This window comes from Pleurodeles waltl, unplaced genomic scaffold (genome assembly GCF_031143425.1).
Source record: "Pleurodeles waltl isolate 20211129_DDA unplaced genomic scaffold, aPleWal1.hap1.20221129 scaffold_91, whole genome shotgun sequence".
Taxonomy (NCBI): Eukaryota; Metazoa; Chordata; class Amphibia; order Caudata; family Salamandridae; genus Pleurodeles; species Pleurodeles waltl.
In genome coordinates this window covers 789,305-815,694 of record NW_027150403.1, presented here as the reverse complement: position 1 = coordinate 815,694, position 26,390 = coordinate 789,305, and the positions used below count along the sequence as shown (strand labels likewise).

General features: G+C 48.6%; 5 non-coding genes across 5 annotated transcripts; all 5 read right to left on the bottom strand.

Moving 5' to 3' along the window:
- Window positions 1–2,312: 2,312 nt before the first annotated feature.
- Window positions 2,313–2,384, bottom strand: TRNAP-CGG (transfer RNA proline (anticodon CGG)). The gene has a single exon. It is a non-coding gene; the product is annotated as a tRNA-Pro (tRNA).
- A 4,427-nt stretch (window positions 2,385–6,811) lies between these two features.
- Window positions 6,812–6,883, bottom strand: TRNAP-CGG (transfer RNA proline (anticodon CGG)). Its single transcript has one exon. It is a non-coding gene; the product is annotated as a tRNA-Pro (tRNA).
- A 4,431-nt stretch (window positions 6,884–11,314) lies between these two features.
- TRNAP-CGG (transfer RNA proline (anticodon CGG)) lies at window positions 11,315–11,386 on the bottom strand. The gene has a single exon. It is a non-coding gene; the product is annotated as a tRNA-Pro (tRNA).
- A 7,073-nt stretch (window positions 11,387–18,459) lies between these two features.
- Window positions 18,460–18,531, bottom strand: TRNAP-CGG (transfer RNA proline (anticodon CGG)). Its single transcript has one exon. It is a non-coding gene; the product is annotated as a tRNA-Pro (tRNA).
- Window positions 18,532–25,617: 7,086 nt separating this feature from the next.
- Window positions 25,618–25,689, bottom strand: TRNAP-CGG (transfer RNA proline (anticodon CGG)). The gene has a single exon. It is a non-coding gene; the product is annotated as a tRNA-Pro (tRNA).
- Window positions 25,690–26,390: the final 701 nt, after the last annotated feature.

Below are 26,390 nucleotides of genomic sequence, written 5' to 3'. Positions count from 1 at the left end.
GGGGTGGCTGATTTCCCGGAATGGCCCTTGATGGGGAAATCACCTCCTTTCCCCCGCCTCATTTCAGAATTGTGTGCAAGTCGCAAGACAGTGTTCAGGGGTTCATGGGTACTGCCTACTCCCAGCTGCCTCTCTGTCTTCTTCATGTAAATTGCAAGTCACGAGGAGGCACCATTGCCAATATGCTCCGCCCACCTAACCAAGAAACCCAGGCCCGTATTTATACTTTTTGACGCTAAACAGCGCTAACGCAGTTTAGCGTCAAAAAATTTTGCGCCGGCTAACGTCATTCTGAAGCGCAATGCGGGCGCCGTATTTATTGAATGGCGTTAGCCGGCGCAAGCAGACCGGCGCTGCCCGGTGTGCGTGGAAAAAAACCACGTACACCAGGCAGCGCCGGCGTTGGGAAAAATGGCGCTAGGGCGTCTTAAAAATGGTGCAAGTCAGGTTGACGCAAAAAATCGCCTCCACTCGATTTGCGCCATTTTTAACGACGCCCAGACGCCATTGAAATGACTCCTGTCTTAGTAAAGACAGGAGTCATGCCCCCTTGCCCAATGGCCATGCCCAGGGGACTTATGTCCCATGGGCATGGTCATTGGGCATTGTGGCATGTAGGGGGGCACAAATCAGGCCCCCCTATGCCAAAAAAAAAATATAAAAAAAAAAATGTTATACTTACCTGAACTTACCTGAATGTCCCTGGGGTGGGTCCCTCCATCCTTGGGTGTCCTCCTGGGGTGGGCAAGGGTGGCAGGGGGGGTCCCTGGGGGCATGGGAGGGCAGCTGTGGGCTCATTTTGAGCCCACAGGTCCCTTAACGCCTGCCCTGACCCAGGCGTTAAAAAGAGGCGCAAATGCGGGTTTTTTTGACCCGACCACTCCCGGGCGTGATTTTTGCCCGGGAGTATAAATACGACGCATTTGCGTCGCAGACATTTTTTGGGACGGGAACGCCTACCTTGCATCTCATTAACGCAAGGAAGGCGTTCACGCAAAAAAATGACGCTCTTTACTCCTACTTTGGCGCTAGACGCTTCTAACGCCAAAGTATAAATATGGCGTTAGTTTTGCGCCGAATATGCGTCGAAAAAAACAACGCTTATTCAGCGCAAACGGAGTATAAATATGCCCCCCAGTTTGAGCTTGTCTGCCTGTGTTGTTGCAGGGGCAGTGTCTTCTTTGCCCAAAAGGTGGCAGGAGAGACTCACTTCAAACGATAGAATCAACGGCTTAAGTAGAAACCAGCATGGTAGTTACTGTCATAAAGTGCAGCTCTAACAGAAGGTGTGCCTGAGATGCCCCTTCCAGTAATACACAGAATTTTGATTGAGGGCCCAGCCGATGGGTTGGTGGATTTCTCCTCACATGCCACAGCAGCTTCCAAAGATAGTGGTGTGAGGAGCTGGCTGTGCAAGCAGAGCAAGCTTTAAGGGAAGAAAACACACCTGATAGGAGTGGGATTTGAAACCACGCCTCCATGAAGAGACCAGAAGGCTCAGCTTCACTGAAGATCAAGCTCTCTTGAGTCTGGCACCTTAGACCACTCGGCCATCCTGACAGCCAAAACATTGTGCAGGTCTGACTCTTCAGTCTGCACTTGTTGATGCTGCCGCTTGCAATGTTCCTATCAAAGTCACAGCTTTAAAGGCCCCACAATATAACATGGCCAAGAAAAAAAAAAAAAACAGAACAAGAAACAAGGCACATGCACGACCACCGAGGGATGCAGATAACTTTTTATCGTCCTGCAATAGTAAAGCACATTTTACACAGGTCACAAGTTTTTAAAGGTCATTTCTGTCTAAGTGTGCATTGAGAGAGACTGAGGTTTTAGTGAGCAAACACAAAAGCTACTGCTGCCCAGTGTCGAACCGGGGACCTTTTGCGTATGAGTCAAATGTGATAACCACTACACTACAGAAACAAGCTTGTTGGCTTGACTGAAGGAGCACAGTTCCCCTCATATGTTTGCCCGATTTCCTCTATACTTGATCAGCAGTTGCTCAGAATGCGAGGGGTAAGTGTGAAAATTGCAGCGGTGTCAGCCAGCATGCATACACTCAGACGTCCTGAAAAGTCACAGCTGCGGGCAGAGACAGACAAATATCTGATGCCTAAATGCCAGGAACGCAAGCCTGTGAAATCATCACACAGGGCGCACTGAGAGCAAGCAGGAAGGAAGCCAAAGCATTGTAATCCATTTTTCGCCTGAGGCAAAAAATATGTTTTGCGCAACAATGCTTCGAGTGGAATGAGAAATGTTGAGGGGTTGTGTATTTTGAGCAGGATTTGATTGTTTTCCGCTAAAATGGGCTCGTCTGGGATTTGAACCCGGGACCTCTCGCACCCGAAGCGAGAATCATACCCCTAGACCAACGAGCCTGGGCACAGAAGCGCTACGGCTCCCACCCTGCTCCGAGGGTTGGTGGCAGAGAGTGGGAGACTACATCCCAAACCAAGAAACGCCACCTGGTGCTCTCTTCTGCAGTATGACTAGAGTCATTTGCATGGTCGTCATCGAACATGACGTAAAAAGCCTCTATCCTTTAGACATTTTGTCCCAGATTTACAAGAAAATGACTGAGCGCGGCGCTGTGCCAAATTTGCAAGCCCCACGCTCCGTCATTTTCAAAATGCAGGGAAGCGCCGTATTTAGTAGAATACAGCGCACCCCTGTGCTTCCCCCTGCGCCAGCTCTAAATTAGCTGCTGAGCGCCAACGCAGCCGTTCTTGCACCATGGTACAAGGATGACTGCGTTGAGGGGGAAATTGTTTTTGTGCAGGAAGGGACACCTTCCTGGCCAAAAGAAAAATCTTCAATGGTGATTTGCTCTTACTTCAATGTGTGCTGCAGAATGCAGCACACATTGAAAGAGAAAAAACGAGGAGAAATGAAAAAATTTCTCCTCAGTGCGCCACTCTAACGATACCCCTGGGATGGCGTTGGATTTTGGCGCTGACGCAGATTTACGACAACTCCTAAATCTGGAGCAGCATTAAAATGCTATGATGTTGCTGTGGCACACTCACAGCAACACCAATTGCACGCCCCTTCCAGGGAAAGCGCTGAATGCTAAGGTGCCGTATTTACAAGGTGGTGTTAATCCACAAAAAGTGGCTGAACGCCATCTTGTAAATACCGCGCAGTGCATAGTGCCACCGGGGCGTCACTAAACGTGATGCTCCATTGGCGATTGGGCCTTGTAAGTCTGGCACCTTATTTGCTCAAGGTGTGTGTTCTTGGTGAGGGCAGGAAAGCTATTTTCGCTCTCATACCTTCCTTCCTTGGCTGGCTTGAATGCGGTAGGCTCAGGCTTCAATGCAAAGGTCAAACAGTGAGCAACTGACTGACGTAAGCTGGCGCAACTCCTCTTGGTGAGCTGTGACAGATGCCCCAGGAGCCTAGTACCTCACGATGGTGAGGGATAGACACAGTCTCTTTTATCTCAGCTTGCCTGTAAGCTGAGTCAGGAAACGCAAATACTGGGAAAAAGCCCAGCGACTTGCTGTATTTGCTTGGCTTCGAACCAGGGACCTTTTGCATGTGAGGTGCGCATGATAACCACTACACTACACAAACAGACACACTTGCCGGCTTGCTTCATGTGGCTATGCATTGTACTGGAACCACCACACTATGGAAACAGACACACCTGCTTGCTTTATGTGGCTCTGCATTGGACTGGGATGCAAGGACTGAGGGCTAATGTTCATGACGCTCAAAGCTGAGCCTTCCGGAACACGATCTCTTGCCTTGGAAGAAAGGAACTGGCATCACTTTCATTCCAAGAGGTGATTTCAGAACTGGACCCGAAATTACCATGGAGAAGCACTGTGCATTTAATGTTCCTATGAGCACTGCTGCTCCAGCACAGAAAAGCAGTTGCAAAGAAATCTCGCATACCTTCATGATGCTGAACCGTCTCAACGCAGGTATAAAGCATGTATTGCATTGCAACATGACATCTTACAAGAGTGAAAAGCAGAAATACTCCTGTTTACAACACAGACTGAACCTATAAAGGTAAGGGTTTGTCTGGGATTTGAACCAAGGTCCTCTCACACCCGAAGCGAGAATCATACCCCTATACCAACTAGACTGCTGCTGCAGAGGCATTTGAAACATCTTCTGAAGCGTCTTTCAGAAAAGCAGGGCCATTCGGAGGCTCTCTCTCTAAGCGTGCCATAGCAATTGATGTTTTCTGTCAAGGATTTTTTGTTTGTCTCTAGCAAGGAAAGAGGTAGTCAAGATGCCCTGTGCCAGTGAGCTGAACTAGGGCACTGATGTGAAAAGCAGACCCTTTCTGGTAGTTGTAACCCTCTGCAAGTCCTGGACCCTTGCAACTTAGACTTTCAGACCAGAAGCACTGAAGGGCCTGCTAGCTCTTGAGCCAGCGAAGCATGCCTCTTGAATTCAAGCACACTTGCTCGCTCAGGGCTCGATCAGGCGAGATTTATAGTAGTGGCTCATAGGCCTGAAACACTCACCTGGGAGACGCGGGGTGGCTGATTTCCCGGAATGGCCCTTGATGGGGAAATCACCTCCTTTCCCCCGCCTCATTTCAGAATTGTGTGCAAGTCGCAAGACAGTGTTCAGGGGTTCATGGGTACTGCCTACTCCCAGCTGCCTCTCTGTCTTCTTCATGTAAATTGCAAGTCACGAGGAGGCACCATTTCCAATATGCTCCGCCCACCTAACCAAGAAACCCAGGCCCGTATTTATACTTTTTGACGCTAAACTGCGCTAACGCAGTTTAGCGTCAACATTTTTTGCGCAGGCTAACGTCATTCTGAAGCCTCATGCGGGCGCCGTATTTATTGAATGGCGTTAGCCGGCGCAAGCAGACCGGCGCTGCCTGGTGTGCGTGGAAAAAAACCACGTACACCAGGCAGCGCCGGCGTTGGGAAAAATGGCGCTAGGGCGTCTTAAAAATGGTGCAAGTCAGGTTGACGCAAAAAATCGCCTCCACTCGATTTGCGCCATTTTTAACGACGCCCAGACGCCATTGAAATGACTCCTGTCTTAGTAAAGACAGGAGTCATGCCCCCTTGCCCAATGGCCATGCCCAGGGGACTTATGTCCCCTGGGCATGGTCATTGGGCATTGTGGCATGTAGGGGGGCACAAATCAGGCCCCCCTATGCCAAAAAAAAAATATTAAAAAAAAAATGTTATACTTACCTGAACTTACCTGAATGTCCCTGGGGTGGGTCCCTCCATCCTTGGGTGTCCTCCTGGGGTGGGCAAAGGTGGCGGGGGGGTCCCTGGGGGCATGGGAGGGCAGCTGTGGGCTCATTTTGAGCCCACAGGTCCCTTAACGCATGCCCTGACCCAGGCGTTAAAAAGAGGCGCAAATGCGGGGTTTTTTGACCCGACCACTCCCGGGCGTGATTTTTGCCTGGGAGTATAAATACGACGCATTTGCGTCGCAGACATTTTTTTGGACGGGAACGCCTACCTTGCATCTCGTTAACGCAAGGAAGGCGTTCACGCAAAAAAATTACGCTCTTTACTCCTACTTTGGCGCTAGACGCGTCTAACGCCAAAGTATAAATATGGCGTTAGTTTTGCGCCAAATTTGCGTCGAAAAAAACAACGCTTATTCGGCGCAAACGGAGTATACATATGCCCCCCAGTTTGAGCTTGTCTGTCTGTGTTGTTGCAGGGGCAGTGTCTTCTTTGCCCAAAAGGTGGCAGGAGAGACTCACTTCAAACGATAGAATCAACTGCTTAAGTAGAAACCAGCATGGTAGTTACTGTCATAAAGTGCAGCTCTAACAGAAGGTGTGCCTGAGATGCCCCTTCCAGTAATACACAGAATTTTGATTGAGGGCCCAGCCGATGGGTTGGTGGATTTCTCCTCACATGCCACAGCAGCTTCCAAAGATAGTGGTGTGAGGAGCTGGCTGTGCAAGCAGAGCAAGCTTTAAGGGAAGAAAACACACCTGTTAGGAGTGGGATTTGAAACCACGCCTCCATGAAGAGACCAGAAGGCTCAGCTTCACTGAAGATCAAGCTCTCTTGAGTCTGGCACCTTAGACCACTCGGCCATCCTGACAGCCAAAACATTGTGCAGGTCTGACTCTTCAGTCTGCACTTGTTGATGCTGCCGCTTGCAATGTTCCTATCAAAGTCACAGCTTTAAAGGCCCCACAATATAACATGGCCAAGAAAAAAAAAAAAACAGAACAAGAAACAAGGCACATGCACGACCACCGAGGGATGCAGATAACTTTTTATCGTCCTGCAATAGTTAAGCACATTTTACACAGGTCACAAGTTTTTAAAGGTCATTTCTGTCTAAGTGTGCATTGAGAGAGACTGAGGTTTAAGTGAGCAAACACAAAAGCTACTGCTGCCCAGTGTCGAACCGGGGACCTTTTGCGAGTGAGGCAAATGTGATAACCACTACACTACAGAAACAAGCTTGTTGGCTTGACTGAAGGAGCACAGTTCCCCTCATATGTTTGCCCGATCTCCTCTATACTTGATCAGCAGTTGCTCAGAATGCGAGGGGTAAGTGTGAAAATTGCAGCGGTGTCAGCCAGCATGCATACACTCAGACGTCCTGAAAAGTCACAGCTGCGGGCAGAGACAGACAAATATCTGATACCTAAATGCCAGGAACGCAAGCCTGTGAAATCATCACACAGGGCGCACTGAGAGCAAGCAGGAAGGAAGCCAAAGCATTGTAATCCATTTTTCGAATGAGGCAAAAAATATGTTTTGCGCAACAATGCTTCAAGTGGAATGAGAAATGTTGAGGGGTTGTGTATTTTGAGCAGGATTTGATTGTTTTCTGCTAAAATGGGCTCGTCCGGGATTTGAACCCGGGACCTCTCGCACCCGAAGCAAGAATCATACCCCTAGACCAACGAGCCTGGGCACGGAAGCGCTCCGGCTCCCACCCTGCTCCGAGGGTTGGTGGCAGAGAGTGGGAGACTACATCCCAAACCAAGAAACGCCACCTGGTGCTCTCTTCTGCAGTATGACTAGAGTCATTTGCATGGTCGTCATCGAACATGACGTAAAAAGCCTCTATCCTTTAGACATTTTGTCCCAGATTTACAAGAAAATGATTGAGCGCGGCGCTGTGCCAAATTTGCAAGCCCCACGCTCCGTCATTTTCAAAATGCAGGGAAGCGCCGTATTTAGTAGAATACAGCGCACCCCTGTGCTTCCCCCTGCGCCAGCTCTAAATTAGCTGCTGAGCGCCAATGCAGCCGTTCTTGCACCATGGTACAAGGATTACTGCGTTGAGGGGGAAATTGTTTTTGTGCAGGAAGGGACACCTTCCTGGCCAAAAGAAAAATCTTCAATGGTGATTTGCTCTTACTTCTATGTGTGCTGCAGAATGCAGCACACATTGAAAGAGAAAAAACGAGGAGAAATGAAAAAATTTCTCTTCAGTGCGCCACTCTAACGATACCCCTGGGATGGCGTTGGATTTTGGCGCTGACGCAGATTTACGACAACTCCTAAATCTGGAGCAGCATTAAAATGCTATGGTGTTGCTGTGGCACACTCACAGCAACACCCATTGCACGCCCCTTCCAGGGAAAGCGCTGAATGCTAAGGTGCCGTATTTACAAGGTGGTGTTAAGCCACAAAAAGTGGCTGAACGCCATCTTGTAAATACCGCGCAGTGCATAGTGCCACCGGGGCGTCACTAAACGTGATGCTCCATTGGCGATTGGGCCTTGTAAGTCTGGCACCTTATTTGCTCAAGGTGTGTGTTCTTGGTGAGGGCAGGAAAGCTATTTTCGCTCTCATACCTTCCTTCCTTGGCTGGCTTGAATGCGGTAGGCTCAGGCTTCAATGCAAAGGTCAAACAGTGAGCAACTGACTGACGTAAGCTGGCGCAACTCCTCTTGGTGAGCTGTGACAGATGCCCCAGGAGCCTAGTACCTCACGATGGTGAGGGATAGACACAGTCTCTTTTATCTCAGCTTGCCTGTCAGCTGAGTCAGGAAATGCAAATACTGGGAAAAAGCCCAGCGACTTGCTGTATTTGCTTGGCTTCGAACCAGGGACCTTTTGCATGTGAGGTGAGCATGATAACCACTACACTACACAAACAGACACACTTGCCGGCTTGCTTCATGTGGCTATGCATTGTACTGGAACCACCACACTATGGAAACAGACACACCTGCTTGCTTTATGTGGCTCTGCATTGGACTGGGATGCAAGGACTGAGGGCTAATGTTCATGACGCTCAAAGCTGAGCCTTCCGGAACACGATCTCTTGCCTTGGAAGAAAGTAACTGGCATCACTTTCATTCCAAGAGGTGATTTCAGAACTGGACCAGAAATTACCATGGAGAAGCACTGTGCATTTAATGTTCCTATGAGCACTGCTGCTCCAGCACAGAAAAGCAGTTGCAAAGAAATCTCGCATACCTTCATGATGCTGAACCGTCTCAACGCAGGTATAAAGCATGTATTGCATTGCAACATGACATCTTACAAGAGTGAAAAGCAGAAATACTCCTGTTTAAAACACAGACTGAACCTATAAAGGTAAGGGTTTGTCTGGGATTTGAACCAAGGTCCTCTCACACCCGAAGCGAGAATCATACCCCTATACCAACTAGACTGCTGCTGCAGAGGCATTTGAAACATCTTCTGAAGCGTCTTTCAGAAAAGCAGGGCCATTCGGAGGCTCTCTCTCTAAGTGTGCCATAGCAATTGATGTTTTCTGTCAAGGATTTTTTGTTTGTCTCTAGCAAGGAAAGAGGTAGTCAAGATGCCCTGTGACAGTGAGCTGAACTAGGGCACTGATGTGAAAAGCAGACCCTTTCTGGTAGTTGTAACCCTCTGCAAGTCCTGGACCCTTGCAACTTAGACTTTCAGACCAGAAGCACTGAAGGGCCTTGAGCCAATGAAGCATGCCTCTTGGATTCAAGCACACTTGCTCGCTCAGCGCTCAATCAGGCTCGATCAGGCGAGATTTATAGTAGTGGCTCATAGGCCTGAAACACTCACCTGGGAGACGTGGGGTGGCTGATTTCCCGGAATGGCCCTTGATGGGGAAATCACCTCCTTTCCCCCGCCTCATTTCAGAATTGTGTGCAAGTCGCAAGACAGTGTTCAGGGGTTCATGGGTACTGCCTACTCCCAGCTGCCTCTCTGTCTTCTTCATGTAAATTGCAAGTCACGAGGAGGCACCATTGCCAATATGCTCCGCCCACCTAACCAGGAAACCCAGGCCCGTATTTATACTTTTTGACGCTAAACTGCGCTAACGCAGTTTAGCGTCAAAAAATTTTGCGCCGGCTAACGTCATTCTGAAGCGCCATGCGGGCGCCGTATTTATTGAATGGCGTTAGCCGGCGCAAGCAGACCGGCGCTGCCTGGTGTGCGTGGAAAAAAAACACGTACACCAGGCAGCGCCGGCGTTGGGAAAAATGGCGCTAGGGCGTCTTAAAAATGGTGCAAGTCAGGTTGACGCAAAAAATTGCCTCCACACGATTTGCGCCATTTTTAACGACGCCCAGACGCCATTGAAATGACTCCTGTCTTAGTAAAGACAGGAGTCATGCCCCCTTGCCCAATGGCCATGCCCAGGGGACTTATGTCCCCTGGGCATGGTCATTGGGCATTGTGGCATGTAGGGGGGCACAAATCAGGCCCCCCTATGCCAAAAAAATAAAATAAAAATAAAAAAAATTATACTTACCTGAACTTACCTGAATGTCCCTGGGGTGGGTCCCTCCATCCTTGGGTGTCCTCCTGGGGTGGGCAAGGGTGGCAGGGGGGGTCCCTGGGGGCATGGGAGGGCAGCTGTGGGCTCATTTTGAGCCCACAGGTCCCTTAACGCCTGCCCTGACCCAGGCGTTAAAAAGAGGCACAAATGCGGGGTTTTTTGACCCGACCACTCCCGGGCGTGATTTTTGCCCGGGAGTATAAATACGACGCATTTGCGTCGCAGACATTTTTTTGGACGGGAACGCCTACCTTGCATCTCATTAACGCAAGGAAGGCGTTCACGCAAAAAAATGACGCTCTTTACTCCTACTTTGGCGCTAGACGCGTCTAACGCCAAAGTATAAATATGGCGTTAATTTTGCGCCGAATTTGCGTCGAAAAAAAACGACGCTTATTCGGCGCAAACGGAGTATAAATATGCCCCCCAGTTTGAGCTTGTCTGCCTGTGTTGTTGCAGGGGCAGTGTCTTCTTTTCCCAAAAGGTGGCAGGAGAGACTCACTTCAAACGATAGAATCAACTGCTTAAGTAGAAACCAGCATGGTAGTTACTGTCATAAAGTGCAGCTCTAACAGAAGGTGTGCCTGAGATGCCCCTTCCAGTAACACACAGAATTTTGATTGAGGGCCCAGCCGATGGGTTGGTGGATTTCTCCTCACATGCCACAGCAGCTTCCAAAGATAGTGGTGTGAGGAGCTGGCTGTGCAAGCAGAGCAAGATTTAAGGGAAGAAAACACACCTGTTAGGAGTGGGATTTGAGACCACGCCTCCATGAAGAGACCAGAAGGCTCAGCTTCACTGAAGATCAAGCTCTCTTGAGTCTGGAACCTTAGACCACTCGGCCATCCTGACAGCCAAAACATTGTGCAGGTCTGACTCTTCAGTCTGCATTTGTTGATGCTGCCGCTTGCAATGTTCCTATCAAAGTTACAGCTTTAAAGGCCCCACAATATAACATGGCCAAGAAAAAAAAAAAAAACAGAACAAGAAACAAGGCACATGCACGACCACCGAGGGATGCAGATAACTTTTTATCGTCCTGCAATAGTAAAGCACATTTTACACAGGTCACAAGTTTTTAAAGGTCATTTCTGTCTAAGTGTGCATTGAGAGAGACTGAGGTTTTAGTGAGCAAACACAAAAGCTCCTGCTGCCCAGTGTCGAACGGGGACCTTTTGCGTGTGAGGCAAATGTGATAACCACTACACTACAGAAACAAGTTTGCTGGCTTGACTGAAGGAGCACAGTTCCTCTCATATGTTTGCCCGATTTCCTCTATACTTGATCAGCAGTTGCTCAGAATGCGAGGGGTAAGTGTGAAAATTGCAGCGGTGTCAGCCAGCATGCATACACTCAGACGTCCTGAAAAGTCACAGCTGCGGGCAGAGACAGACAAATATCTGATGCCTAAATGCCAGGAACGCAAGCCTGTGAAATCATCACACAGGGCGCACTGATAGCAAGCAGGAAGGAAGCCAAAGCATTGTAATCCATTTTTCGCCTGAGGCAAAAAATATGTTTTGCGCAACAATGCTTCGAGTGGAATGAGAAATGTTGAGGGGTTGTGTATTTTGAGCAGGATTTGATTGTTTTCCGCTAAAATGGGCTCGTCCGGGATTTGAACCCGGGACCTCTCGCACCCGAAGTGAGAATCATACCCCTAGACCAACGAGCCTGGGGACAGAAGCGCTACGGCTCCCACCCTGCTCCGAGGGTTGGTGGCAGAGAGTGAGAGACTACATCCCAAAGCAAGAAACGCCACATGGTGCTCTCTTCTGCAGTATGACTAGAGTCATTTGCATGGTCGTCATCGAACATGACATAAAAAGCCTCTATCCTTTAGACATTTTGTCCCAGATTTACAAGAAAATGACTGAGCGCGACGCTGTGCCAAATTTGCAAGCCCCACGCTCCGTCATTTTCAAAATGCAGGGAAGCGCCGTATTTAGTAGAATACAGCGCACCCCTGTGCTTCCCCCTGCGCCTGCTCTAAATTAGCTTCTGAGCGCCAAAGCAGCCGTTCTTGCACCATGGTACAAGGATGACTGCGTTGAGGGGGAAATTGTTTTTGTGCAGGAAGGGACACCTTCCTGGCCAAAAGAAAAATCTTCAATGGTGATTTGCTCTTACTTCTATGTGTGCTGCAGAATGCAGCACACATAGAAAGAGAAAAAACGAGGAGAAATGAAAACATTTCTCCTCAGTGCGCCACTCTAACGATACCCCTGGGATGGCGTTGGATTTTGGCGCTGACGCAGATTTACGACAACTCCTAAATCTGGAGCAGCATTAAAATGCTATGGTGTTGCTGTAGCACATTCACAGCAACACCCATTGCACGCCCCTTCCAGGGAAAGCGCTGAATGCTAAGGTGCCGTATTTACAAGGTGGTGTTAAGCCACAAAAAGTGGCTGAACGCCATCTTGTAAATACCGCGCAGTGCATAGTGCCACCGGGGCGTCACTAAAAGTGATGCTCCGTTGGCGATTGGGCCTTGTAAGTCTGGCACCTTATTTGCTCAAGGTGTGTGTTCTTGGTGAGGGCAGGAAAGCTATTTTCGCTCTCATACCTTCCTTCCTTGGCTGGCTTGAATGCGGTAGGCTCAGGCTTCAATGCAAAGGTCAAACAGTGAGCAACTGACTGACGTAAGCTGGCGCAACTCCTCTTGGTGAGCTGTGACAGATGCCCCAGGAGCGTAGTACCTCACGATGGTGAGGGATAGACACAGTCTCTTTTATCTCAGCTTGCCTGTCAGCTGAGTCAGGAAATGCAAATACTGGGAAAAAGCCCAGCGACTTGCTGTATTTGCTTGGCTTCGAACCAGGGACCTTTTGCATGTGAGGTGCGCATGATAACCACTACACTACACAAACAGACACACTTGCCAGCTTGCTTCATGTGGCTATGCATTGTACTGGAACCACCACACTATGGAAACAGACACACCTGCTTGCTTTATGTGGCTCTGCATTGGACTGGGATGCAAGGACTGAGGGCTAATGTTCATGACGCTCAAAGCTGAGCCTTCCGGAACACGATCTCTTGCCTTGGAAGAAAGGAACTGGCATCACTTTCATTCCAAGAGGTGATTTCAGAACTGGACCCGAAATTACCATGGAGAAGCACTGTGCATTTAATGTTCCTATGAGCACTGCTGCTCCAGCACAGAAAAGCAGTTGCAAAGAAATCTCGCATACCTTCATGATGCTGAACCGTCTCAACGCAGGTATAAAGCATGTATTGCATTGCAACATGACATCTTACAAGAGTGAAAAGCAGAAATACTCCTGTTTAAAACACAGACTGAACCTATAAAGGTAAGGGTTTGTCTGGGATTTGAACCAAGGTCCTCTCACACCCGAAGCGAGAATCATACCCCTATACCAACTAGACTGCTGCTGCAGAGGCATTTGAAACATCTTCTGAAGCGTCTTTCAGAAAAGCAGGGCCATTCGGAGGCTCTCTCTCTAAGCGTGCCATAGCAATTGATGTTTTCTGTCAAGGATTTTTTGTTTGTCTCTAGCAAGGAAAGAGGTAGTCAAGATGCCCTGTGCCAGTGAGCTGAATTAGGGCACTGATGTGAAAAACAGACCCTTTCTGGTAGTTGTAACCCTCTGCAAGTCCTGGACCCTTGCACCTTAGACTTCCAGACCAGAAGCACTGAAGGGCCTGCTAGCTCTTGAGCCAGAGAAACATGCCTCTTGGATTCAAGCACACTTGCTCGATCAGGCTCGATTTAGAGGAGTGGCTCATAGGCCTGAAACACTCACATGGGAGACGCGGGGTGGCTGATTTCCCGGAATGGCCCTTGATGGGGAAATCACCTCCTTTCCCCCGCCTCATTTCAGAATTGTGTGCAAGTTGCAAGACAGTGTTCAGGGGTTCATGGGTACTGCCTACTCCCAGCTGCCTCTCTGTCTTCTTCATGTAAATTGCAAGTCACGAGGAGGCACCATTGCCAATATGCTCCGCCCACCTAACCAAGAAACCCAGTTTGAGCTTGTCTGCCTGTGTTGTTGCAGGGGCAGTGTCTTCTTTGCCCAAAAGGTGGCAGGAGAGACTCACTTCAAACGATAGAATCAACTGCTTAAGTAGAAACCAGCATGGTAGTTACTGTCATAAAGTGCAGCTCTAACAGAAGGTGTGCCTGAGATGCCCCTTCCAGTAATACACAGAATTTTGATTGAGGGCCCAGCCGATGGGTTGGTGGATTTCTCCTCACATGCCACAGCAGCTTCCAAAGATAGTGGTGTGAGGAGCTGGCTGTGCAAGCAGAGCAAGATTTAAGGGAAGAAAACACACCTGTTAGGAGTGGGATTTGAACCCACGCCTCCATGAAGAGACCAGAAGGCTCAGCTTCACTGAAGATCAAGCTCTCTTGAGTCTGGCACCTTAGACCACTCGGCCCTCCTGACAGCCAAAACATTGTGCAGGTCTGACTATTCAGTCTGCACTTGTTGATGCTGCCGCTTGCAATGTTCCTATCAAAGTCACAGCTTTAAAGGCCCCACAATATAACATGGCCAAGAAAAAAAAAAAACAGAACAAGAAACAAGGCACATGCACGACCACCGAGGGATGCAGAAAACTTTTTATCGTCCTGCAATAGTAAAGCACATTTTACACAGGTCACAAGTTTTTAAAGGTCATTTCTGTCTAAGTGTGCATTGAGAGAGACTGAGGTTTTAGTGAGCAAACACAAAAGCTACTGCTGCCCAGTGTCGAACCGGGGACCTTTTGCGTGTGAGGCAAATGTGATAACCACTACACTACAGAAACAAGCTTGCTGGCTGGACTGAAGGAGCACAGTTCCTCTCATATGTTTGCCCGATTTCCTCTATACTTGATCAGCAGTTGCTCAGAATGCGAGCGGTAAGTGTGAAAATTGCAGCGGTGTCAGCCAGCATGCATACACTCAGACGTCCTGAAAAGTCACAGCTGCGGGCAGAGACAGACAAATATCTGATGCCTAAATGCCAGGAACGCAAGCCTGTGAAATCATCACACAGGGCGCACTGAGAGCAAGCAGGAAGGAAGCCAAGGCATTGTAATCCATTTTTCACCTGAGGCAAAAAATATGTTTTGCGCAACAATGCTTCGAGTGGAATGAGAAATGTTGAGGGGTTGTCTATTTTGAGCAGGATTTGATTGTTTTCCGCTAAAATGGGCTCGTCCAGGACTTGAACCCAGGCCCTCTCACACCCAAAGCGAGAATCATACCCCTAGACCAACCAGCCTGGGCACAGAAGTGCTACGGCTCCCACCCTGCTCCGAGGGTTGGTGGCAGAGAGTGGGAGACTACATCCCAAAGCAAGAAACGCCACATGGTGCTCTCTTCTGCAGTATGACTAGAGTCATTTGCATGGTCGTCATCGAACATGACATAAAAAGCCTCTATCCTTTAGACATTTTGTCCCAGATTTACAAGAAAATGACTGAGCGCGACGCTGTGCCAAATTTGCAAGCCCCACGCTCCGTCATTTTCAAAATGCAGGGAAGCGCCGTATTTAGTAGAATACAGCGCACCCCTGTGCTTCCCCCTGCGCCAGCTCTAAATTAGCTGCTGAGCGCCAACGCAGCCGTTCTTGCACCATGGTACAAGGATGACTGCGTTGATGGGGAAATTGTTTTTGTGCAGGAAGGGACACCTTCCTGGCCAAAAGAAAAATCTTCAATGGTGATTTGCTCTTACTTCTATGTGTGCTGCAGAATGCAGCACACATAGAAAGAGAAAAAACGAGGAGAAATGAAAACATTTCTCCTCAGTGCGCCACTCTAACGATACCCCTGGGATGGCGTTGGATTTTGGCGCTGACGCAGATTTACGACAACCCGTAAATCTGGAGCAGCATTAAAATGCTATGGTGTTGCTGTGGCACACTCACAGCAACACCCATTGCACGCCCCTTCCAGGGAAAGCGCTGAATGCTAAGGTGCCGTATTTACAAGATGGTGTTAAGCCACAAAAAGTGGCTGAATGCCATCTTGTAAATACCGCGCAGTGCATAGTGCCACCGGGGCGTCACTAAAAGTGATGCTCCGTTGGCGATTGGGCCTTGTAAGTCTGGCACCTTATTTGCTCAAGGTGTGTGTTCTTGGTGAGGGCAGGAAAGCTATTTTCGCTCTCATACCTTCCTTCCTTGGCTGGCTTGAATGCGGTAGGCTCAGGCTTCAATGCAAAGGTCAAACAGTGAGCAACTGACTGACGTAAGCTGGCGCAATTCCTCTTGGTGAGCTGTGACAGATGCCCCAGGAGCGTAGTACCTCACGATGGTGAGGGATAGACACAGTCTCTTTTATCTCAGCTTGCCTGTCAGCTGAGTCAGGAAATGCAAATACTGGGAAAAAGCCCAGCGACTTGCTGTATTTGCTTGGCTTCGAACCAGGGACCTTTTGCATGTGAGGTGCGCATGATAACCACTACACTACACAAACAGACACATTTGCCGGCTTGCTTCATGTGGCTATGCATTGTACTGGAACCACCACACTATGGAAACAGACACACCTGCTTGCTTTATGTGGCTCTGCATTGGACTGGGATGCAAGGACTGAGGGCCAATGTTCATGACGCTCAAAGCTGAGCCTTCCGGAACACGATCTCTTGCCTTGGAAGAAAGGAACTGGCATCACTTTCATTCCAAGAGGTGATTTCAGAACTGGACCCGAAATTACCATGGAGAAGCACTGTGCATTTAATGTTCCTATGAGCACTGCTGCTCCAGCACAGAAAAGCAGTTGCAAAGAAATCTCGCATACCTTCATGATGCTGAACCGTCTCAACGCAGGTATAAAGCATGTATTGCATTGCAACATGACATCTTACAAGAGTGAAAAGAAGAAATACTCCTGTTTAAAACACAGACTGAACCTATAAAGGTAAGGGTTTGTCTGGGATTTGAACCAAGGTCCTCTCACACCCGAAGCAAGAATCATACCCCTATACCAACTAGACAGCTGCTGCAGAGGCATTTGAAACATCTTCTGAAGCGTCTTTCAGAAAAGCAGGGCCATTCGGAGGCTCTCTCTCTAAGCGTGCCATAGCAATTGATGTTTTCTGTCAAGGATTTTTTGTTTGTCTCTAGCAAGGAAAGAGGTAGTCAAGATGCCCTGTGCCAGTGAGCTGAACTAGGGCACTGATGTGAAAAGCAGACCCTTTCTGGTAGTTGTAACCCTCTGCAAGTCCTGGACCCTTGCAACTTAGACTTCCAGACCAGAAGCACTGAAGGGCCTGCTAACTCTTGAGCCAGAGAAGCATGCCTCTTGGATTCAAGCACACTTGCTTGCTCAGCGCTCAATAGGCTCGATCAGGCGAGATTTATAGTAGTGGCTCATAGGCCTGAAACACTCACCTGGGAGACGCGGGGTGGCTGATTTCCCGGAATGGCCCTTGATGGGGAAATCACCTCCTTTCCCCCGCCTCATTTCAGAATTGTGTGCAAGTCGCAAGACAATGTTCAGGGGTTCATGGGTACTGCCTACTCCCAGCTGCCTCTCTGTCTTCTTCATGTAAATTGCAAGTCACGAGGAGGCACCATTGCCAATATGCTCCGCCCACCTAACCAAGAAACCCAGTTTGAGCTTGTCTGCCTGTGTTGTTGCAGGGGCAGTGTCTTCTTTGCCCTAAAGGTGGCAGGAGAGACTCACTTCAAACGATAGAATCAACTGCTTAAGTAGAAACCAGCATGGTAGTTACTGTCATAAAGTGCAGCTCTAACAGAAGGTGTGCCTGAGATGCCCCTTCCAGTAATACACAGAATTTTGATTGAGGGCCCAGCCGATGGGTTGGTGGATTTCTCCTCACATGCCACAGCAGCTTCCAAAGATAGTGGTGTGAGGAGCTGGCTGTGCAAGCAGAGCAAGATTTAAGGGAAGAAAACACACCTGTTAGGACTGGGATTTGAACCCACGCCTCCATGAAGAGACCAGAAGGCTCAGCTTCACTGAAGATCAAGCTCTCTTGAGTCTGGCACCTTAGACCACTCGGCCATCCTGACAGCCAAAACATTGTGCAGGTCTGACTCTTCAGTCTGCACTTGTTGATGCTGCCGCTTGCAAAGTTCCTATCAAAGTCACAGCTTTAAAGGCCCCACAATATAACATGGCCAAGAAAAAAAAAAAAAAAAGAACAAGAAACAAGGCACATGCACGACCACCGAGGGATGCAGATAACTTTTTATCGTCCTGCAATAGTAAAGCACATTTTACACAGGTCACAAGTTTTTAAAGGTCATTTCTGTCTAAGTGTGCATTGAGAGAGACTGAGGTTTTAGTGAGCAAACACAAAAGCTACTGCTGCCCTGTGTCGAACGGGGACCTTTTGCGTGTGAGGCAAATGTGATAACCACTACACTACAGAAACAAGCTTGCTGGCTTGACTGAAGGAGCACAGTTCCTCTCATATGTTTGCCCGATTTCCTCTATACTTGATCAGCAGTTGCTCAGAATGCGAGGGGTAAGTGTGAAAATTGCAGCGGTGTCAGCCAGCATGCATACACTCAGACGTCCTGAAAAGTCACAGCTGCGGGCAGAGACAGACAAATATCTGATGCCTAAATGCCAGGAACGCAAGCCTGTGAAATCATCACACAGGGCGCACTGAGAGCAAGCAGGAAGGAAGCCAAGGCATTGTAATCCATTTTTCGCCTGAGGCAAAAAATATGTTTTGCGCAACAATGCTTCGAGTGGAATGAGAAAAGTTGAGGGGTTGTGTATTTTGAGCAGGATTTGATTGTTTTCCGCTAAAATGGGCTCGTCCAGGATTTGAACCCGGGACCTCTCGCACCCGAAGCGAGAATCATACCCCTAGACCAACGAGCCTGGGGACAGAAGCGCTACGGCTCCCACCCTGCTCCGAGGGTTGGTGGCAGAGAGTGGGAGACTACATCCCAAAGCAAGAAACGCCACATGGTGCTCTCTTCTGCAGTATGACTAGAGTCATTTGCATGGTCGTCATCGAACATGACATAAAAAGCCTCTATCCTTTAGACATTTTGTCCCAGATTTACAAGAAAATGACTGAGCGCGACGCTGTGCCAAATTTGCAAGCCCCACGCTCCGTCATTTTTAAAATGCAGGGAAGCGCCGTATTTAGTAGAATACAGCGCACCCCTGTGCTTCCCCCTGCGCCAGCTCTAAATTAGCTGCTGAGCGCCAACGCAGCCGTTCTTGCACCATGGTACAAGGATGACTGCGTTGAGGGGGAAATTGTTTTTGTGCAGGAAGGGACACCTTCCTGGCCAAAAGAAAAATCTTCAATGGTGATTTGCTCTTACTTCTATGTGTGCTGCAGAATGCAGCACACATAGAAAGAGAAAAAACGAGGAGAAATGAAAACATTTCTCCTCAGTGCGCCACTCTAACGATACCCCTGGGATGGCGTTGGATTTTGGCGCTGACGCAGATTTACGACAACTCCTAAATCTGGAGCAGCATTAAAATGCTATGGTGTTGCTGTGGCACACTCACAGCAACACCCATTGCACGCCCCTTCCAGGGAAAGCGCTGAATGCTAAGGTGCCGTATTTACAAGGTGGTGTTAAGCCACAAAAAGTGGCTGAACGCCATCTTGTAAATACCGCGCAGTGCATAGTGCCACCGGGGCGGCACTAAAAGTGATGCTCCGTTGGCGATTGGGCCTTGTAAGTCTGGCACCTTATTTGCTCAAGGTGTGTGTTCTTGGTGAGGGCAGGAAAGCTATTTTCGCTCTCATACCTTCCTTCCTTGGCTGGCTTGAATGCGGTAGGCTCAGGCTTCAATGCAAAGGTCAAACAGTGAGCAACTGACTGACGTAAGCTGGCGCAACTCCTCTTGGTGAGCTGTGACAGATGCCCCAGGAGCGTAGTACCTCACGATGGTGAGGGATAGACACAGTCTCTTTTATCTCAGCTTGCCTGTCAGCTGAGTCAGGAAATGCAAATACTGGGAAAAAGCCCAGCGATTTGCTGTATTTGCTTGGCTTCGAACCAGGGACCTTTTGCGTGTGAGGTGCGCATGATAACCACTACACTACACAAACAGACACACTTGCCGGCTTGCTTCATGTGGCTATGCATTGTACTGGAACCACCACACTATGGAAACAGACACACCTGCTTGCTTTATGTGGCTCTGCATTGGACTGGGATGCAAGGACTGAGGGTTAATGTTCATGACGCTCAAAGCTGAGCCTTCCGGAACACGATCTCTTGCCTTGGAAGAAAGGAACTGGCATCACTTTCATTCCAAGAGGTGATTTCAGAACTGGACCCGAAATTACCATGGAGAAGCACTGTGCATTTAATGTTCCTATGAGCACTGCTGCTCCAGCACAGAAAAGCAGTTTCAAAGAAATCTCGCATACCTTCATGATGCTGAACCGTCTCAACGCAGGTATAAAGCATGTATTGCACTGCAACATGACATCTTACAAGAGTGAAAAGCAGAAATACTCCTGTTTAAAACACAGACTGAACCTATAAAGGTAAGGGTTTGTCTGGGATTTGAACCAAGGTCCTCTCACACCCGAAGCGAGAATCATACCCCTATACCAACTAGACTGCTGCTGCAGAGGCATTTGAAACATCTTCTGAAGCGTCTTTCAGAAAAGCAGGGCCATTCGGAGGCTGTCTCTCTAAGCGTGCCATAGCAATTGATGTTTTCTGTCAAGGATTTTTTGTTTGTCTCTAGCAAGGAAAGAGGTAGTCAAGATGCCCTGTGCCAGTGAGCTGAATTAGGGCACTGATGTGAAAAACAGACCCTTTCTGGTAGTTGTAACCCTCTGCAAGTCCTGGACCCTTGCACCTTAGACTTCCAGACCAGAAGCACTGAAGGGCCTGCTAGCTCTTGAGCCAGAGAAACATGCCTCTTGGATTCAAGCACACTTGCTCGATCAGGCTCGATCAGGCGAGATTTATAGTAGTGGCTCATAGGCCTGAAACACTCACATGGGAGACGCGGGGTGGATGATTTCCCGGAATGGCCCTTGATGGGGAAATCACCTCCTTTCCCCCGCCTCATTTCAGAATTGTGTGCAAGTCGCAAGACAGTGTTCAGGGGTTCATGGGTACTGCCTACTCCCAGCTGCCTCTCTGTCTTCTTCATGTAAATTGCAAGTCACGAGGAGGCACCATTGCCAATATGCTCCGCCCACCTAACCAAGAAACCCAGTTTGAGCTTGTCTGCCTGTGTTGTTGCAGGGGCAGTGTCTTCTTTTCCCAAAAGGTGGCAGGAGAGACTCACTTCAAACGATAGAATCAACTGCTTAAGTAGAAACCAGCATGGTAGTTACTGTCATAAAGTGCAGCTCTAACAGAAGGTGTGCCTGAGATGCCCCTTCCAGTAATACACAGAATTTTGATTGAGGGCCCAGCCGATGGGTTGGTGGATTTCTCCTCACATGCCACAGCAGCTTCCAAAGATAGTGGTGTGAGGAGCTGGCTGTGCAAGCAGAGCAAGATTTAAGGGAAGAAAACACACCTGTTAGGAGTGGGATTTGAACCCACGCCTTCATGAAGAGACCAGAAGGCTCAGCTTCACTGAAGATCAAGCTCTCTTGAATCTGGCACCTTAGACCACTCGGCCATCCTGACAGCCAAAACATTGTGCAGGTCTGACTATTCAGTCTGCACTTGTTGAAGCTGCCGCTTGCAATGTTCCTATCAAAGTCACAGCTTTAAAGGCCCCACAATATAACATGGCCAAGAAAAAAAAAAAAAACAGAACAAGAAACAAGGCACATGCACGACCACCGAGGGATGCAGATAACTTTTTATCGTCCTGCAATAGTAAAGCACATTTTACACAGGTCACAAGTTTTTAAAGGTCATTTCTGTCTAAGTGTGCATTGAGAGAGACTGAGGTTTTAGTGAGCAAACACAAAAGCTACTGCTGCCCTGTGTCGAACGGGGACCTTTTGCGTGTGAGGCAAATGTGATAACCACTACACTACAGAAACAAGCTTGCTGGCTTGACTGAAGGAGCACAGTTCCTCTCATATGTTTGCCCGATTTCCTCTATACTTGATCAGCAGTTGCTCAGAATGCAAGGGGTAAGTGTGAAAATTGCAGCGGTGTCAGCCAGCATGCATACACTCAGACGTCCTGAAAAGTCACAGCTGCGGGCAGAGACAGACAAATATCTGATGGCCTAATGCCGGGAACGCAAGCCTTTGAAATCATCACACAGGGCGCACTGAGAGCAAGCAGGAAGGAAGCCAAGGCATTGTAATCCATTTTTCGCCTGAGGCAAAAAATATGTTTTGCGCAACAATGCTTCGAGTGGAATGAGAAATGTTGAGGGGTTGTGTATTTTGAGCAGGATTTGATTGTTTTCCGCTAAAATGGGCTCGTCTGGGATTTCAACCCTGGACCTCTCGCACCCGAAGCGAGAATCATACCCCTAGACCAACGAGCCTGGGCACAGAAGTGCTACGGCTCCCACCCTGCCCTGAGGGTTGGTGGCAGAGAGTGGGAGACTACATCCCAAAGCAATAAACGCCACATGGTGCTCTCTTCTGCAGTATGACTAGAGTCATTTGCATGGCCGTCATCGAACATGACATAAAAAGCCTCTATCCTTTAGACATTTTGTCCCAGATTTACAAGAAAATGACTGAGCGCGACGCTGTGCCAAATTTGCAAACCCCACGCTCCGTCATTTTCAAAATGCAGGGAAGCGCCGTATTTAGTAGAATACAGCGCACCCCTGTGCTTCCCCCTGCGCCAGCTCTAAATTAGCTGCTGAGCGCCAACGCAGCCGTTCTTGCACCATGGTACAAGGATGACTGCGTTGAGGGGGAAATTGTTTTTGTGCAGGAAGGGACACCTTCCTGGCCAAAAGAAAAATCTTCAATGGTGATTTGCTCTTACTTCTATGTGTGCTGCAGAATGCAGCACACGTAGAAAGAGAAAAAACGAGGAGAAATGAAAACATTTCTCCTCAGTGCGCTACTCTAACGATACCCCTGGGATGGCATTGGATTTTGGCGCTGACGCAGATTTACGACAACTCCTAAATCTGGAGCAGCATCAAAATGCTATGGTGTTGCTGTGGCACACTCACAGCAACACCCATTGCAGGCCCCTTCCAGGGAAAGCGCTGCGTGCTAAGGTGCCGTATTTACAAGGTGGTGTTAAGCCACAAAAAGTGGCTGAACGCCATCTTGTAAATACCGCGCAGTGCATAGTGCCACTGGGGCGTCACTAAAAGTGATGCTCCGTTGGCGATTGGGCCTTGTAAGTCTGGCACCTTATTTGCTCAAGGTGTGTGTTCTTGGTGAGGGCAGGAAAGCTATTTTCGCTCTCATACCTTCCTTCCTTGGCTGGCTTGAATTCGGTAGGCTCAGGCTTCAATGCAAAGGTCAAACAGTGAGCAACTGACTGACGTAAGCTGGCGCAACTCCTCTTGGTGAGCTGTGACAGATGCCCCAGGAGCGTAGTACCTCACGATGGTGAGGGATAGACACAGTCTCTTTTATCTCAGCTCGCCTGTCAGCTGAGTCAGGAAATGCAAATACTGGGAAAAAGCCCAGCAACTTGCTGTTTTTGCTTGGCTTCGAACCAGGGACCTATTGCATGTGAGGTGCGCATGATAAAAACTACACTACACAAACAGACACACTTGCCGGTTTGCTTCATGTGGCTATGCATTGTACTGGAACCACCACACTATGGAAACAGACACACCTGCTTGCTTTATGTGGCTCTGCATTGGACTGGGATGCAAGGACTGAGGGCCAATGTTCATGACGCTTTAAGCTGAGCCTTCCGGAACACGATCTCTTGCCTTGGAAGAAAGGAACTGGCATCACTTTCATTCCAAGAGGTGATTTCAGAACTGGACCCGAAATTACCATGGAGAAGCACTGTGCATTTAATGTTCCTATGAGCACTGCTGCTCCAGCACAGAAAAGCAGTTGCAAAGAAATCTCGCATACCTTCATGATGCTGAACCGTCTCAACGCAGGTATAAAGCATGTACTGCATTGCAACATGACATCTTACAAGAGTGAAAAGCAGAAATACTCCTGTTTAAAACACAGACTGAACCTATAAAGGTAAGGGTTTGTCTGGGATTTGCACCAAGGTCCTCTCACACCCGAAGCGAGAATCATACCCCTACACCAACTAGACTGCTGCTGCAGAGGAATTTGAAACATCTTCTGAAGCGTCTTTCAGGAAAGCAGGGCCATTTGGAGGCTCTCTCTCTAAGCGTGCCATAGCAATTGATGTTTTCTGTCAAGGATTTTTTGTTTGTCTCTAGCAAGGAAAGAGGTAGTCAAGATGCCCTGTGCCAGTGAGCTGAACTAGGGCACTGATGTGAAAAGCAGACCCTTTCTGGTAGTTGTAACCCTCTGCAAGTCCTGGACCCTTGCACCTTAGACTTCCAGACCAGAAGCACTGAAGGGCCTGCTAGCTCTTGAGCCAGAGAAGCATGCCTCTTGGATTCAAGCACACTTGCTCGCTCAGCGCTCAATCAGGCTCGATCAGGCGAGATTTATAGTAGTGGCTCATAGGCCTGAAACACTCACCTGGGAGACGCGGGGTGGCTGATTTCCCGGAATGGCCCTTGATGGGGAAATCACCTCCTTTCCCCCGCCTCATTTCAGAATTGTGTGCAAGTCGCAAGACAGTGTTCAGGGGTTCATGGGTACTGCCTACTCCCAGCTGCCTCTCTGTCTTCTTCATGTAAATTGCAAGTCACGAGGAGGCACCATTGCCAATATGCTCTGCCCACCTAACCAAGAAACCCAGTTTGAGCTTGTCTGCCTGTGTTGTTGCAGGGGCAGTGTCTTCTTTGCCCAAAAGGTGGCAGGAGAGACTCACTTCAAACGATAGAATCAACTGCTTAAGTAGAAACCAGCATGGTAGTTACTGTCATAAAGTGCAGCTCTAACAGAAGGTGTGCCTGAGATGCCCCTTCCAGTAATACACAGAATTTTGATTGAGGGCCCAGCCGATGGGTTGGTGGATTTCTCCTCACATGCCACAGCATCTTCCAAAGATAGTGGTGTGAGGAGCTGGCTGTGCAAACAGAGCAAGATTTAAGGTAAGAAAAAACACCTGTTAGGAGTGGGATTTGAACCCACGCCTCCATGAAGAGACCAGAAGGCTCAGCTTTACTGAAGATCAAGCTCTCTTGAGTCTGGCACCTTAGACCACTCGGCCATCCTGACAGCCAAAACATTGTGCAGGTCTGACTCTTCAGTCTGCACTTGTTGATGCTGCCGCTTGCAATGTTCCTATCAAAGTCACAGCTTTAAAGGCCCCACAATATAACAAGGCCAAGAAAAAAAAAAAAAACAGAACAAGAAACAAGGCACATGCACGACCACCGAGGGATGCAGATAACTTTTTATCGTCCTGCAATAGTAAAGCACATTTTACACAGGTCACAAGTTTTTAAAGGTCATTTCTGTCTAAGTGTGCATTGAGAGAGACTGAGGTTTTAGTGAGCAAACACAAAAGCTACTGCTGCCCAGTGTCGAACCGGGGACCTTTTGCGTGTGAGGCAAATGTGATAACCACTACACTACAGAAACAAGCTTGCTGGCTTGACTGAAGGAGCACAGTTCCCCTCATATGTTTGCCCGATTTCCTCTATACTTGATCAGCAGTTGCTCAGAATGCGAGGGGTAAGTGTGAAAATTGCAGCGGTGTCAGCCAGCATGCATACACTCAGACGTCCTGAAAAGTCACAGCTGCGGGCAGAGACAGACAAATATCTGATGCCTAAATGCCAGGAACGCAAGCCTGTGAAATCATCACACAGGGCGCACTGAGAGCAAGCAGGAAGGAAGCCAAGGCATTGTAATCCATTTTTCGCCTGAGGCAAAAAATATGTTTTGCGCAACAATGCTTCGAGTGGAATGAGAAATGTTGAGGGGTTGTGTATTTTGAGCAGGATTTGATTGTTTTCCGCAAAAATGGGCTCGTCCGGGATTTGAACCCAGGACTTCTCGCACCCGAAGCGAGAATCATACCCCTAGACCAACGAGCCTGGGCACAGAAGCGCTACGGCTCCCACCCTGCTCCGAGGGTTGGTATCAGAGAGTGGGAGACTACATCCCAAAGCAAGAAACGCCACATGGTGCTCTCTTCTGCAGTATGACTAGAGTCATTTGCATGGCCGTCATCGAACATGACATAAAAAGCCTCTATCCTTTAGACATTTTGTCCCAGATTTACAAGAAAATGACTGAGCGCGACGCTGTGCCAAATTTGCAAGCCCCACGCTCCGTCATTTTCAAAATGCAGGGAAGCGCCGTATTTAGTAGAATACAGCGCACCCCTGTGCTTCCCCCTGCGCCAGCTCTAAATTAGCTGCTGAGCGCCAACGCAGCCGTTCTTGCACCATGGTACAAGGATGACTGCGTTGAGGGGGAAATTGTTTTTGTGCAGGAAGGGACACCTTCCTGGCCAAAAGAAAAATCTTCAATGGTGATTTGCTCTTACTTCTATGTGTGCTGCAGAATGCAGCACACATAGAAAGAGAAAAAACGAGGAGAAATGAAAACATTTCTCCTCAGTGCGCTACTCTAACGATACCCCTGGGATGGCATTGGATTTTGGCGCTGACGCAGATTTACGACAACTCCTAAATCTGGAGCAGCATCAAAATGCTATGGTGTTGCTGTGGCACATTCACAGCAACACCCATTGCACGCCCCTTCCAGGGAAAGCGCTGAATGCTAAGGTGCC